At 42.3% G+C, this 16,631-nt stretch overlaps 1 long non-coding RNA gene across 1 annotated transcript in view; it reads left to right on the top strand.

Moving 5' to 3' along the window:
- Window positions 1-16,631, top strand: part of LOC138990704 (uncharacterized) — a 56,409-nt gene that overhangs the window by 6,631 nt on the left and 33,147 nt on the right. The window contains exon 2 of the long non-coding RNA XR_011466783.1: window positions 13,720-13,854. This is a non-coding gene — a long non-coding RNA (uncharacterized lncRNA). The remainder of the gene's footprint in view (window positions 1-13,719; window positions 13,855-16,631) is intronic.

The following is a 16,631-nucleotide window of genomic DNA, read 5'->3' as shown; positions in this document are numbered from 1 at the left end:
GAGGAGAGGGGAAAAACTGGCTTAAAACTTAACATTCAAGAAACTAAGATCATGGCATCCAGTCCCATCACATCATGGCAAATGATGGGGAAACAATGGAAACAGTGACAGACTTTATCTTCTTGGGCTCCAAAATCACTGTGGATGGTGACTGCAGCCATGAAATTAAAAGGTGCTTAATCCTTGAAAGAAAAGCAATGACAAATGTAGACAGCATATTAAAAAGCAGAGACACTACTTTGCCTGCAAAGGCCCATCTAGTCAAAGCTGTGGTTTTTCCAGTAGTCATGTATGGATGTGAGAGTTGGACAATTAAAAAAAGGCTGAGCCCTGATGAATTGATGCTTTTGAATTGTGGTATTGGAGAAGACTCTTGAGTCTCTTGGATAGCAAGGAGATCAAACCAGTCAATCCTAAAGGAAATCAACCCTGAATATTCACTGGAAGGACTGATGCTGAAGCTGAAGCTCCAATACTTTGGCCACCTGATGTGAAGAGCCGACTCATTGGAAAAAATCCCGATGCTGGGAAGGATTGAAGGAAGGGGAAGGGGACAACAGAGAATGAAGTGCTTGGATGGCATTGCTGACTCAGTGGACATGCATTTCAGCAAACTGGGAGGACAGGGAAGCCTGGCATGCTGCAGTCCATGGGGACACAGAGTCAGACATGACTGAGTGACTGAACAACCACCAACTTTGGGACAATGACCAAATATTTATTTAAAAAAAGAAAAGACAGTGTGGTACTGACTATATTATACTGATTAAAGGAAAGGAATTGAGAGTCCAGAAATGAAGTGTTAAAGTTAATTGATTTTCAAGAAGGGCATCAAGATGCTTCAATGGAGAAAGAATAGCCTTCTTAACCAATGGTGTTGGAACAACTGGGTATCTACATTGAAAAGATGAAGCTGGGCTACCACCTCGTACCACTTAAACAGCTCAAACTGGATCAAAGACTTACAGCTAAGTCTTTGGACTTCCAGCTTCTGGAAGAGCTAGAAGGTAAAACTCTCAGGAGAATGCATAGGAGAAAATCTTTGTGACCTTGCATTAGGCAGCGGTTTCTTACGTATGCCGTTTCAGTCATGTCCAACTCTTTGAGACCCCATGGACCATAGCCCACCAGACTCTTCTGTCCATGGGATTTCCCAGGCAAAAATACTGGAGTGGGTTGTCATTTCCTTCTCCAGGGGATCTTCCCAACCCAGGGATCAAACCCACATCTTCTGTGTCTCCTGCATTGCACTTGAATTCTTTGTCACTGAGCCACCAAGGAAGCTCTTTCTTAGGTGTAATACCAGGCAATTCATACAAATTAGATAAATTGGACCTCATCAAAATTAAAAACTGCTTCAAAGGACACTATCATAAATGGAAAAGATTACACAGAAGGTGAGAACATAAGAACAAGTACCCAGACTATATAGTGAACTCCTATGACTCAATAAAAAAGAACCCAGTGTTGTAAGTAGGCTGAGATTTGAATGTACATTTCAACAAAAATATTCACTTATCCAATAAGCATGTGAATATATGTTCAATTTCATTAGTTATTAGGGAAATGCAAATCAAAATTGCAACAAGATACCAGTTCACATCAGTTAGAATGGCTAAAATCAAAAATAATAACAAGGGTATGGAGAAATTTGGAACTCTTAAATATGTTGCTGGTGGGGATCTTAAAATGATGCAGCCACTTTGGAAAACCGTATGGAGGTGTCTCAAAAAACTAAAAACAGAAGCATTATATGACCCAGCAATTCCACTCCGGGGTACATAACCCCTGCAAAAAAAAAGACCCGAATTCAAAAAGATATATGCACCCACATGTCCATAACAGCATTATTTATAATTGCCAAGGTACAGAAGCAACCTAAACATACACCAATAGATGAAGGGACAAAGACGTGGTATATAGATAAATGGTATAGAGAAGACTATATGGTATACAGAAGACTACCCAGCCATTAAAAAGAATGAAATTTTGCCATTTGGAGCAACAAGACTCAGGTATCAGGCTAAGTGAAATAATTCAGACAGGGAAAGACAAATACTGTATGATATCACTTATATGCGGAATCAAAAATACAACAAACTAGTGAATATAACAAAGAAGCAGCAGACACAGATGTAGTGACTAGTTGTTACCAGGAGGAGCTGGAAGGGAGGAGGGACAGTATAGGGGTAGGGAAATAAAAGGCACAAATTACTACATATAAAATAAACTACAAGGATATATTGTACAATAGAAGGAATATAGCCAATATTTCATAATAACTATAAATGAAGTATGTTGTGAGTCACCATGCTGTACACATGTAACAATGTAAAATTGTACATCCATTATAATTCAAAATAAAAAATAATTTGTAAAAAAAATGTTTTTAATAGACACACCCCTGATTTCAGAAAAATGGAGCTGATAAAATGGAATAAGCATGTATGAGGTATCACACTGAGTGCTTTATATATAGGCGTAGGCTTAAGTGGCTGTTTTTCCTCAAATTCTGTTTAAAATTCTAAATAGCATGAAAAATTTGTATTGGCACATTTTTGCTGTCTCAGTCTTGGGCTGATTATTGCTCTCTCAAAACCAATGTAATAGCATACTATTTATATAATTAGTTAACTTTTAAACTTTTGTTAGTTCTTGATAAGAATACCTTTCCAGGACACTAGTACAAGCCATGGCAAGACAACGGTCTCAAGATAAAGGGAATTATTAGTAGATGCATATTCTTTAAAAGGAAACTTTTTAGGGACTTCCCTGGTCCAGCTGTCAAAACTCTGCATTTCCAATGCAGGGGGCACAGGTTTGATGTCTGGTCAGGGAACTAAGATCCTGCATGCTTTGCAGTGTGGCCAAAAGAAGAAATGATAATGTATTAAATTTGTAGCTTTGTAGCTTGCCTAGTCAACATGAGCTCAGCTCAAAGAAAAATTGTCCAGAAATGCTTCTATCAGCAAAGCCTTGGTGTATAATTTTATTTTGAAAGGTAAATAATAAAAGGAGATAGAGTCATTAAGATAAGGTCCATGTCTAAAATATAGGACAGGAGAGAAACAAACCTATTGTCTTTAAACACATTCATAAAATGTTCTCTCTTGTCTGCAATTGAAAACCTTTAGGGTGAGGATGTAGAAGCTGGATACCAGGAGAAAGTATTGTGGCATTTTGCCAAAAATCAGAAATTTCTAATCATGGTTTCAGTCAACCACATTTCAGCATTGCTTTGTCCCAGCCACAAAATGCATCATCCCCAAATATTAAATAATGAATGTCCTATGCCAAAACTTTGCCATCACTGCATAGTCAGTGTTGTCAAGTTCTTACATGGAAGCTGCCCTCTGTCACAATATGAAAACCAACTGAGGAATCAGAGTATCTGAACTCAAACTTGAGCATTAAATAACTGGTCTCCTTGTAACAACAAAGCAGCCTAGGCAGATTTATTCTTGACTCAGTAAATATAGGCCACACTCAGGTTGTGATGGCCTGTAGCCAGCCAGCTGGGTGTGTCCCTACAATTCGAAAGGTGGCTAACAGAGTGCTTTTTGAATTCAAAAGTAGAAAGATCATCCTTGAGATGTACTGTTTCTTCAGCTGAGAGATAATTGAAGATATTAATGCCAATTATGAAAACTGAAAAACTATATTATACAGAGCTTGAAAGCAGTAAAAGGCTATTCTTTCCCAACCCTGTCTATCTGCCTCTAAGATCATGAAAACAAAGCAAGGGGCTGGGCTTGGCGCTTCCTGGGCATCCTTTTGACACTGCAATTTCTAGTAGCGATTCTCAACTACAGTCCATACCAGAAGTCTAACATGCTTCACAGTAAGCTTCCTTGTTACTCATGGATGATTCATTTAGTTTATTCATTCACTCAGCAACATTTATCAGGGACCGGGCACTCTGACATGACTAAGCGACTAAACAACAACAGACACTCTGACAAGGATAAAGTGATACGGAAAAAGCATAATTGCCCACTAGTGGGGATGCAGATAAGTTAAGTAGCAGTATACTCAAGTTATACAACTGAAGACTACCCAATAGTTTAAAGTACATGAACTAGAGCTATGTATGTCTCCAAAATGTGTGTGCATGTGCATACTAAGTTGCTTCATTCATGTCCAACTCTGTGCGACCCCATGTACCGTAGTCCACCAGGCTCCTCTGTCCAAGGAATTCTCCAGACAAGAATACCGGAGTGGGTTGCCATACCCTCCTCTTGCCATACTCTGGATCTTCCTGACCCAGGAATCTAATCTATGTCTCTTCAGGCAGGCAGATTCTTTAGCACTGAGCCACCTGGGAAGCCCCAGCTAACATCAGTGGATGGTCTTAAAGATGAGATAAGAATAGCAAGCTGCATGTTTTTCAAAACAACACCAGGGGTCACTATAAGCTGCTGCTGCTGCTAAATCACTTCAGTCAGTCATGTCTGACTCTGTGCAACCCCATAGACGTCAGCCCACCAGGCTCCCCCGTCCCTGGGATTCTCCAGGCAAGAACACTGGAGTGGGTTGCCATTTCCTTCTCCAATGCATGAAAGTGAAAAGTGAAAGTGAAGTCGCTCAGTCGTGTCCGACTCTTAGCAACCCCGTGGACCACAGCCTACCAGGCTCCTCCATCCATGGGATTTTCCAGGCAAAAGTACTGGAGTGGGGTGCCATTGCCTTCTCCACACTATAAGCTAGAAACCTTTAAATGTTTTTAAATGTTGAGTTAATATCAATCACATGGTTTTATTTGAATACTAAGCAACAACAAATTAATTCAGTATTTATTATTCAAAATAGGCAGATGAAGGATAAAGACCTAAATGCAGGTTGAAGTTTAGGTAAAAAACTTTCAATTTTCTGGTCGGGTGGGACACCCTGTATCTACAGAGATAGAGTTCCTGTTAAAAACTCTAGATTTTACCATTTTAAGAAATCATTCCCTCCTTCCAGAATTTGTTTATAGCTACAGACACTCTGACCCAGAAAAATGCACAAAATTCAGTGTTTACCAATAAAGAAGCAAGGATCTCAAGTTGAGAAACTCTACCAAAGACATTTCAGTCTGTTTTCTCTTATTTTACAGGATAAGTGAGGCTAAGCTGTGTTTCAGGCTTGCTTTCAGCTACAGTTAGGTCTGTGCTGGCCTAGTTCAGCATGCAGCAAACCTGCCCTGCAGAAGCCATTAGCCATTCCTGTTAAGTGCAGTTCTGCTTATCAGCAGCCTAATGGCAACCCACTCTGGTATTCTCGCCTGGGAAATCCCAAGGACAGAGGTGCCTGCAGGCTGCATACAGTTCATGGGGTCACAGAGAGTCGGACGCAACTGAGCAGGCAAGCAACCACTACCTGCATCAGTACTTTCACCCAAGAGCCCTTCTTGCTGGGGTTGAAGGCTTGACCTCATCCTTTGAATTATTTGTGAATTGCCCCTCTAGAGTTTGTAAGTTAGGGGGCAACAAAATTATAAACAAAAATGTGTGCAGTTTTCAGTCACAAATAATCTTTACCATGAAGTTCATTCTAAGAATGTGACTTTATTTCATTTGACTTGCTACGTGGTTGTGCGTGCGGAGGCTCCAGTGGTAAAGAACCTGCCTGCAGATGCAGGAGACATAGGAGACGGGGGTTTGATCCCTGGGTTGGGAAGATCCCCTGGAGGAGGGAATGGCAACCCACTCGGGTATTCTTGCCTGGAGAATCCCATGGACAGAGGAGCTTGGAGGGCTACGGTCCATTGGGTCATATAGACTTGGACAAGACTGAAGCGACTTAGCACACATGCATGTGGAAAGAATTTTAAAAGACACTGTAGGAAATTTCCTCATCCAATGTTTAGGACTCAATGCTCTCACTGCCTAGGGCTTGGATTCCATCCCAGGTAGGGGAACTAAGATCCCAGAAGCCACGTGGCATGGCAAAACCAAAAGAAAATAACTGAACTCATAGAAACAGTGGTGGTAGCCAGTGGCTCCTGGGTGGAGGAAATAGGGAGAGGTTGGTCAGAGGGTACAAAGTCTTAGTTATAAGATGGATAAGTTGCATCTCTAACTAATGTAGATGCATGTAGAGCATCTAATGGAGAGCATGGTGACTACAGTTAACAGTATTACGTACTTGAAAGTTGACAAGTGAACTTAAGTGTTCTCATGGAACTGCTATCAAAAAAGATATTGGATGAATTTCTACATCTGGCCATGACTGAATAAAGGGAATTGGATTTGCTCTCAAACCCACTTTTTTTTTTTTTTAAAGGTATTTGGTTATAATTGAAGTCAGATTAAACAGACTATTTAGCTACTTACACTGATAGAGCTATAAGCCTCAAAAAGATCAAATGGATTTCAAACAATTTAACTGCATTTTAGAACTGAAACCCAAACATATTTAAAGAAATTTTTAAAAATTCAAACATCCAATAGCACATAATTGACAGCACTGGTGTCTGATCATGAATTACCAAACAATTAAGCAATAAAACATGTTGTCTCAGTACCAATAGGAAGAAAACAAAGATGCAGATGCAGAAATGACATAGTCAGTAGATAAGACATTAAAACAACTGTTAAAAATATACTTAATATGCTCAAGAAGACTGCAGAAAAGAAATGTAAATTGTAGAAAGAACCAAGTTAAATTGCTAGATGTGAGAAATACTACATCTGAGATGAAAAAATATATATATATAATATATGAAATTAACAGTGGTAAGACATCACAATGTGCATGTATGCTCAGTCGCTTACTCAGACTCTTTGGGACCCCATGGACTGTAGCCCACCAGGCTCCTCTACCCATGGGATTCTCCAGGCAAAAATAGTGGAGTGAGTTGCCATTTCCTCCTCCAGGGGATCTTTCTGACCCAGGCATCAAACCCATGTCTCCTGCATTGCAGGCAGATTCTTTACCTCTGAGCCACCTGGGAAGGCCAGAAGCCCTTTGGGGAACAGTTACTAAGCTAAGAATAATTCTAAGATTACTGTTTTTGACAAATTAGAGATTTAACTCACAACAGTTATTCTTCTGGAATAATCGTTTCTTGTAGAACTCTCTTAAGTATTGACTTTCACAGAAGTTTCCAAATCAGACATGCCTGTTTATGTTACATTTACCCAGACAGACAAATTGCCAAGGCTAAGAAATTGCATAACCAAGACAAACAGGAAATTTTTAAAGTATGTGTTCTTATCACAGATAATGTCTTTCAATTGTCAAAAATCTTACATTTCTCAACTGCATGCATACATACCTTAGCACATTTCCGCTAAAAGCTGTTCCTCTCTAATTAGCAAATTTTCACTTTGCTTTACTTCCAGGTTTGTTCAAAGACTGAAGAATTTTATTTTGAAAATGTTTTTGGTTTGAGTAGGCTTTGATCAAGAAGTTTCACTCAAAGAATAGTTTTATTTAAAAATTATCTAATTCACAGTTCAATAGAATCTACAAGGTAGAATGTTTGTAAAGTATTTGCTTTTTTTTTTTTCAAATTCATCTGTCTTACTGGCAAACTAAATGTTCATAAAACAAGTATTTTCACTATTTAAGCTGGCAAAAAAAATCAGTGCTTTTTGTTTAGTACTTGAAGTATATATTTTTAAAAAGCAATTAGAAAAACCATGTTATTTACAATTTAAAAACTTGGTCTCACTCACCTTCTCCTGGTTGACCCGTACAGGCAGAAGAAAGCAGATATTGTGGAAAGGTTAATGTCAATTCACAGATAATCTCTGAAATCTCTTGGGGTATTTATACTTATGCCCCTCCCCTAACCATCTAATTTAAATTTAAAAGAAGACTGAGGAGACTTTTAGTCTTCAGGTAGGAATTACCTCTGTCCTTGACGAGCTGAAAAGTAGAATTATCCCTGGAGGTGAGGAGGCTGTGAATCTTTGTGGCAGAGTTTCAACTTTCAGGCTGGAAGAGATGATGAGATTGAGTCACTGGTTCAGTTAGCAGTTGTTGGACCCCTCCTGTGTTCCAGGCAGCACTATGTACAAGAAAGTTAAAAAAAAAAAATTCCTATCAGACTAAGTCTTGTCCTTAGAGGACTTAAGATTTCTGAAAAGGAGTGAGAAGAAAGCCCTCGGGTGCAATTTCACCTCAGTTTTGTGATCACTGCCTTGATCCAGAAACTGAGCTGGACAGCGGGACTTCACAGAGGGACACTGACCTTCAGGTGACACAAAGGGAAGGGAAATGAGAGTCAGAGAAGGGTCTGGAAAGCAAAAGTATCCTCTATGCAAATGAAAGGTGAGCAGGAGCTTCTGGCCTAGAAGGAAGAAGGGCCCCTCCCCTTCCCATGCTCCAAACTAAGAACCATAATCTGAAACTGCCCAGGCTGGAAAGACAGAAAGAGTAAGGTATCCTTGAAGTTTGGGTTTCGAGGGTATAGTATCTGTGGGTTGAGATTAAAGAAGAAGTACATTAAATCAAGATTGTGAATTTACTCATGACAAGCTAAAGATGCTGAATTTTACTAGGTGAACCCTTGAAGGTTTTTTAACTTATTGGTTCCCAACCCTTTTTTGGCACCAGAGACCAGTTTCATGGAAGACAATTTTCTCAGGGATGGGGGAGGGGAGTGTTTGATTTTGTCAACTACGAATTGGCACTTGCCAAGAGCATTTGCCAACTACTAAACAACCGTGACAACAAGGGCATTTGCCATCTGCCTCTGTGGAGATTGAACCCTGTGCTGCTGCAGCTGTTGACCTTTAACACCCCCCTGAAGGAGTTCAGGGTAAAGTGAGGTGCTCTGTACTCCAGGGAATCTGATGGGACAGGTCTTTCAGTTCCGTTCAGTTGCTCAGTCGTGTCTCTTTGCGACCCCATGAATCACAGCATGCCAGGCTTCCCTGTCCATCACTAACTCCCGGAGTTCACTCAGACTCACATCCATCGAGTCAGTGATGCCATCCAGCATCTCATCCTCTGTCGTCCCCTTCTCCTTCTGCCCCCAATGAATCAACTCTTTGCATGAGGTGGACAAAGTACTGGAGTTTCAGCTTTAGCATCAGTCCTTCCAAAGAACACCCAGGACTGATCTCCTTTAGAATGGACTGGTTGGATCTCCTCGCAGTCCATGGGACTCTGAAGAGTCTTCTCCAACACCGCAGTTCAAAAGCATCAAAACAGGTCTTTAGATAGCTGGATATTTTTAGGAACAGATTTTATGATCTCAATCCCTGCATCTCCTCATATCTAGAAAAGCACTAAATCTGTTCATGGTGACATCAGATCCTCATGACTAGGAGAAGGCTTCTTGTAAAGGAAGCTTGATTACATTTGATAAGTAGTTAGAATAGGAAAAAGGAGTCCAGAATGGCGGTGGCTAAAAGACAAGGAAGGGAAAAGTCAATGAAAATAGAACAAAGGAAGGTCTAAGGACTGGAGTGAGGACCTCAGGTAAAGCAAACAGCACTCCTGACTAGCCCAATTTACATAGGGCAGGCCCAGGGAGAGGAGAAAAAACATATAAAAAGAGGAGCCAAAATTGAGCCCAGGGCCTCTCTTCTCTTTGTGTCTTTTGGGTCGGCTTGCCCTCACACCTCGAGGATGTATTTTCCTTTACTTTCTAAATAAAACTGAGCTGTAACACAGAGCTGTAACAGTGGTCGTCAGAGGGCTGTTAACACTGGTCTGTCTGAAGGCTGTAACGCTGGTCTGTCACTTCAACTTTTTGTTGTGACGAGACAGAACCTAGGAAATTACACACCCCCACACATTGAACTCCCTCTTCACCAAAACCTTATACATTGACCTTTCCACACTACCTCTTTGGAGCCATCTCTCAGAGCTATCTGAGGTGCTGCCTCCCTGAGTACAGTCCTCATTTTGCCGCAAATAAAACTTCAGTCTCAACTTTCAAGTTGTACATCATTTTTAGTCAACAATTACACCCACTGCTCACCTCCTGCCACGCAGCCTGGTTCCTACCAGATCAGGTATTGTTTTAATTTGGCTGATGGCATAATCAGACTAATACTTCAGGAAGATCACACCTCAGTTCTGATCCTCAGAGAGAGCTTGGATTAGAAGGAGAACACTGAAAATTCGCAACATGGAAGAACTCCATGTTGTTGCAGGAAAGAGTAGAGTGTGAGTGGAGGATCAGGCCCCGGGTGTCAGGCGAGACCCTCAGATGGGGTGGGCTGCCAAGTGGGGTCCATGGCTTCTAAAGTAAATAATTCAAGAGCCAGCCCTGGTAAAGTGAAAGCAGGTTTATTTAGACAGATATGAGATGGGAATACCAGACCACCTGATCTGCCTCTTGAGAAATTTGTATGCAGGTCAGGAAGCAACAGTTAGAACTGGACATGGAACAACAGACTGATTCCAAATAGGAAAAGGAGTTAGTCAAGGCTGTATATTGTCACCCTGTTTATTTAACTTATATGCAGAGTACATCATGAGAAACGCTGGACTGGAAGAAACACAAACTGGAATCAAGATTGCCTGGAGAAATATCAATAACCTCAGCTATGCAGATGACCACCCTTATGGCAGAAAGTGAAGAGGAACTCAAAAGCCTCTTGATGAAAGTTAAAGTGGAGAGTGAAAAAGTTGGCTTAAAGCTCAACATTCAGAAAACAAAGATCATGGCATCTGGTCCCACCACTTCATGGGAAATAGATGGGGAAACAGTGGAAACAGTGTCAGACTTTATTTTTTGGGGCTCCAAAATCACTGCAGATGGTGACTGCAGCCATGAAATTAAAAGATGCTTACTCCTTGGAAGGAAACTTATGACCAACCTAGATAGCATACTGAAAAGCAGAGACATTACTTTGCCAACAAAGGTCTGTCTAGTCAAGACTATGGTTTTTCCAGTGGTCATGTATAGATGTGAGAGTTGGACTGTGAAGAAAGCTGAGTGCCAAAGAATTGATGCTTTTGAACTGTGGTGTTGGAGAAGACTCTTGAGAGTCCCTTGGACTGCAAGGAGGTCTAACCAGTCCATTGTAAAGGAGATCAGCCCTGGGTGTTCATTGGAAGGACTGATGCTGAGGCTGAAACTCCAATACTTTGACCACCTCATGCAAAGAGTTGACTCATTGGAAAAGACCCTGATGCTGGGAGGGATTGGGGGCGGGAAAAGAAGGGGACGACAGAGGATGAGGTGGCTGGATGGCATCACTGACTCGATGGACATGCGTTTGAGTGAACTCCGGGAATTGGTGATAGACAGGGAGGCCTGGCATGCTGTGATTCATGGGGTCGCAAAGAGTCGGACAGGACTGAGTGACTGAACTGAACTGAACTGAAGAAAGTGAAAGTGAAGTAGCTCAGTCGTGTCTGACTCTTTGCCACCCCCATGAACTGTAGTCTACCAGGCTCCTCTGTCCATGGGATTCTCCAGGCAAGAATACTGGAGTGGGTTGCCATTTCCTTCTCCAGGGATCTTCCCGACCCAGGGATCGAACCTGGGTCTCCCGCATTGCAGGCAGAGGCTTTACTATCTGAGCCACCAGGGAACCCCTAAGGTGGTCTCAGGAAGGATAAAAAAACTGCTGTAAGTCCCACCTTGGGGGGACTCTTTACCCCCTCTTAGTGTCTAGGCTGGGAGCTTTGTACTTTCCTCCTCTTTCAGTTCAGTTCAGTCACTCAGTTGTGTCTGACTCTTTGCAACCCCATGGACTGCAGCACACCAGGCCTCCCTGTCCATCAGCAACTCCTGGAGTTTACTCAAAGTCATGTCCTTTGAGTCAGTGATGCCATCCAACCATCTCATTCTCTGTCGTCCTCTTTATTCAATTACTACCATGAGTGTCTGCATGTTTATGGATTCCATTATTCTGCTCCACCAACAAGAACTCCTATACCTGTCTGAAGAGCAGCCCTGAAATACACACTGGGAAGTTTTTATGGGCTGGGTTATTTCATATGCTAATGAGTGGGAGGGTTATTTTACTATTTGGGGTAAGGGCTCCCCTGGTGGCTCAGTCGGTAAAGAATCTACCTGCAGCATGGGAGACTTGGGTTTGATCCCTGGGTTGAGAAGATCCCCTGGAGGAGGGAATGGCAACCCACTCCAGTATTCTTGCCTGGAATATCCCATGGACAGAGGAGCCTGGAGGGCTGCAGTCCATGGGGTCACAAAGAATCGGATACAATTGAGCGACTAAGCGTGGAGATTTCCTGGAATTGGGCCACCACCCACTTTTTGGTCTTTGGACAGTGCCTTGGAAATGTTATGGCACCTCTAGGTATGTCATTTAGCTTGCTGATGGAGGATCAAGGTCTAGTCTCAGAAGTTGATTTGTCTGCCATTTTTGACTCATATGATTCTAATCAGTTTATGTTTCATCCTCAGGCTATGTCATTCTTTCAAAGGTTGTGCCCTGCCCCTTTCCCTCCTATTTCAGAACCACCATAATGCTGGCAGGAGTTGGGAAGGAAAGGCAGATTATGAGTCAAAGTGTTCAAGTAATCATAACAACAACAGTTAATAAGAATGGAGCCTTTGCTGTATGCTTGGCACTGTGCTAAGAACTTTATTAAGATTGCTATCTAATCCCCAGAACCCTCCATAGATGGTGGACATAATGAGGAAATCTACACTTAACTGTTTAGAAGAAGTAATAAGCACTAGACTCACTTGCCCAGGACAGCAAACAGACATTTGATTTCAATTTCAATCCCTCCCAGACCTCTGTAACAGTCCATGTGAAATTTCCTGGTTCACCAGAAAGACAGTCTACATGACAAAGACTCTGCTGTTCCCTCCTCCCAAAATAAACTGGCCCACCCTATCCTTTCTTTTCTTTTACTAACACCTTCTTGCCCGACCCTCCTCCTATTTATAAAATCCTCCCCTTTTGTACAACCCCTCAGTGTGCCTCAGCTTCCCCAGTAGCTCAGACAGTTAAGAATCTTCCTGCACTGCAGGAGAAATGGGTTCAATTCCTGAATGGGGAAGATCCTCTGGAGAAGGAAATAGCTACCCACTCCAGTATTCTTGCCTGGAGAATCCCATGAACAGAGGAGGCTGGCAGGTTACAATCTATGGTGTCTCACAGAATTGGGCAGGATTGAACAACTAACACACACTTTCAGAGTGCCTTAAAGCTGGGTGAGATGGTGCCTGACTCATGAGTCATTTAGAATAACCAATTAGGTCTTCAAATTTATTCAGTTGAATTTCTGATTTTTAATAGCAATAAAACTAGGAGTTGTGGAGTGGCTGGAGATTTTAAGTTTTTTGAATGTGGAAGCAGTTAATGATCTAAGAACAATTTAGGGAAGAGATGCTGCTTTCTGACCCTGTGATGTCTAAACTTAGCAGGCAGACCTTAGCAGCAACCCCAAGCCAAATTCTTGCTACAGTAGTTAGCTGAATAACGACTGTGTGTCATGATCTGTGTGGCTCAAAACTAACATTAGCACAAAATAAGGCATATGCTTAGGGGCACACATTAACTGGCTGCTCCATCAAATCTGTTTAGGAAAAGGTGGAACATAAATGATTCATGATCTGTCAATGCTTTATTTTCACCATGTACTCTTAAATTGATGGAACAACCACCAAAATTATTATGACTAGTCATAGCGCTGGTCTCTCCAGCAGGGCTAGGTGGTGACACAGAAACCAAGGTGCAGATATGCACAACAACTCCTGCAGAGAAGTGCAATCATTTTCTTGATCTTTTAACTTTGTTTGCAGCATACACACAATCATTCTAAAAATATCATTTTCTCTTGTGTTTGCAGAGCTGAAATGCCACCTTCCGAAGGACCTGTGTGTTGTTCTGCTGCTGGTGGATGGGGAGGACTGGTACCCTCCAGTCTCCTGGGGAATGCAGAGCCCCACACGTCCTCAACTGGAAGGGGAGATCCTGACAAAGTGTTGAGTATCAGAAAAGAATTTGTCAAAGATAAAACACTTCCTTCTGTCTGAACCTCTCAGTTCATCATTTATCTCTGCCGGTGATGTGTGAATGGACCCAGTCAAAATAACCTTTGTGTGTTGTTTGGTCGCTGATTCATGTCCAACTCTTTGTGACCCCATGGACTGTAGCCCACCAGGCTTCTCGGTCCATGGTGTTCTTGTCCATTCAAGAATACTGCAGTGGGTTGCCATTTCCTTCTCCAGGGGATCTTCCTGATTCAGGGATTGAACCTGCATCTCCTGCATTAGCAGGCAAATTCTTTACCACTGAGCCACCTGGGAAGCCCCCAGGAGATCGTATCTCCATACATTTGGCTGTCATGTCTCTGTTGAGTTTCTCTCATGTCTTTGTTTTTGGTAGTCTTGACAATTTCAAGGAGCAGTGGACAGGTATTTCATAGAATGCCCCTCAGGTGAGATGTGTCCCATGTTTTTCTCTTCATTCAAGTGGAATTCTATGTTTTGCGAGGACTGACAAGGTACAGTTTGTTCTTATCATCTGTAACCAGGATACACACCACCAACACAACTCACCACGGCCAGGGCTCACCTGGATTGACTGACTGAGATGGAATTGCTCAGATCCCCTGAAGTACAGCTCAGTCATGTCTGAATCTTTGTGACCCCATGGACTGCAGCACGCCAGGCCTCCCCGTCCATCACCAACTCCCAGAGTTTACACAAACTCACGTCCTTTGAGTCGGTGATGCCATCCAGCCGTCTCACCCTCTGTCATCTCCTTCTCCTCCCGCCTTCAATCTTTGCCAGCATCAGGGTCGTTTCAAATGAGTCAGTTCTTCACATCAGGTGAAATTTAGCATCAATCCTTCCAATGAATATTCAGGACTGATTTCTTCTGGTTGGATCTCCCTGCAGTCCAAGGGACAACGCTCGGGTCTTCTTCAACACCACAGTTCAAAAGCATCAATTCTTTGGCTCTCAGCTTTCTTTATAGCCCAACTCTCACATACATACATGACTATTAGAAAAACCATAGCTTTGACTAGATGGACCTTTGTTGGAAAAGTATTGTCTCTGCTTTTTAATATGCTGTCTAGGTTGGTCATAATTTTTCTTTTAAGGAGCAAGCATCTTTTAATTTCATGGCTGCAGTCACCATCTGCAGTGATTTTGGAGCCCCCAAAATAAAGTCTGTCACTGTTTCTATTGTTTTCCCATCTGTTTGCCATGAAGTGATGGGACCAGATGCCATGATCTTAGTTTTCTGAATGTTGAGTTTTAAGATGACTTTTCCACTCTTCTCTTTCACTTTTATCAAGAGGCTCTTTAGTTCTTCACTTTCTGCCATGAGTGGTGTCATCTGCATATCTGAGGTTATTGATATTTCTCCTGGCAATCTTGATTCCAGCTTGTGCTTCTTCCAGCCCAGCATTTCTCATGATGTACTCTCCATATAAGTTAAATAAGCAGGGTGACAATATGCAGCCTTGACATACTCTTTTCCCAATTTGGAACTAGGCTGTTGTTCCATGTCCAGTTCTAACTGTTGCTTCCTGACCTGCATATAGGTTTCTCAAGAGGCAGGTCAGGTGGTCTGATATTCCCATCTCTTTCAGAATTTTCCAATTTGTGTGGTCCACACAATCAAAGGCTTTGGCATAGTCAATAAAGCGGAAGTAGGTGTTTTTCTGAAACTCTCTTGCTTTTTCAATGGTCTAATGGATGTTGGCAATTTGATCTCTGGTTCCTCTGCTTTTTCTAAATCCACCTTGAACATCTGGAAGTTCACGGTTCACGTATTGCTGAAGCCTGGCTTGGAGAATTTTGAGCATTACTTTACTAGTGTCTGAGATGAGTGCAACAGTGCAGTCAGTAGTTTGAGCATTCTTTGAAAATGCCTTTCTTTGGGATTGGAATGAAACCTGACCTTTTCCAGTCCTGTGGCCACTGTGGATCAGGAAGAAAGTGGGCCAGGGGCTTCAGTAAGCACAGAGTAAGTTGCCCCAGTATCTAAAAGGAAATCAACGGATTGGCCCCCCACAGTTATTGATACCCAGGGTTCCTCAGGTGAAATTAGGACAGGAGCTTGTGTGGGGACCCCCAGGCACCTTCAGTCCTGATTGTCTTGAGTCCGACCCCTGAAACCTATGCCCCTGGGGGCAGTCTCTCTTCCAGAGTGGTCCTTTGCAGACCCGACATGGAGCCGGGGGTGGCTTAGATGCCTGAGGGCAATTCTGCTTGAAATGCCCCTCCTTTCCACAGTAATAGCAACCCCATCCCTTTTCATCTGGGTCCCTGTGGGCATTTTTCTCAGGCTGTTTAAGAACGGTTCTCATAGCCACTGCGAGGGCTTCCGCCTGTTCCTTTGTCTTTTTCTGCCTTTCTTTCTTTTTCTCATATTCCCTACTATAATAGATTGTTTGAGCCAGTTGTAACAGAGTATCTAAAGACTGATTTGGTCCATATGCCCATTTTAATAGCTTACGGAGCATATCTGGAGCCGACTGAGTGAGAAATCTATCCTTTTAAGATCCCTTTTCCCTCTTCACTTTCAGGATCAATCTCAGTGAATCTGCGAAGGGCTTCTCGCAGTCTATCTAGGAATTTACCAGGAGCTTCCTTCTCCTCCTGTTCTGTGTTTGCCAGTTTGCCATAGTTTAGAGGCGTAGAACGCGCCTGCCTGAGTCCTTCAAGAATACATCTGATATGGAAGCAACCTAGATGTCCATCAGCAGACGAATGGACAAGAAAGCTGTGGTACATAGACATAGTG

Source organism: Bos mutus, chromosome 14, assembly GCF_027580195.1.
Source record: "Bos mutus isolate GX-2022 chromosome 14, NWIPB_WYAK_1.1, whole genome shotgun sequence".
Classification (NCBI taxonomy): domain Eukaryota; kingdom Metazoa; phylum Chordata; class Mammalia; order Artiodactyla; family Bovidae; genus Bos; species Bos mutus.
This window is presented reverse-complemented; position numbering and strand designations above follow the sequence as displayed.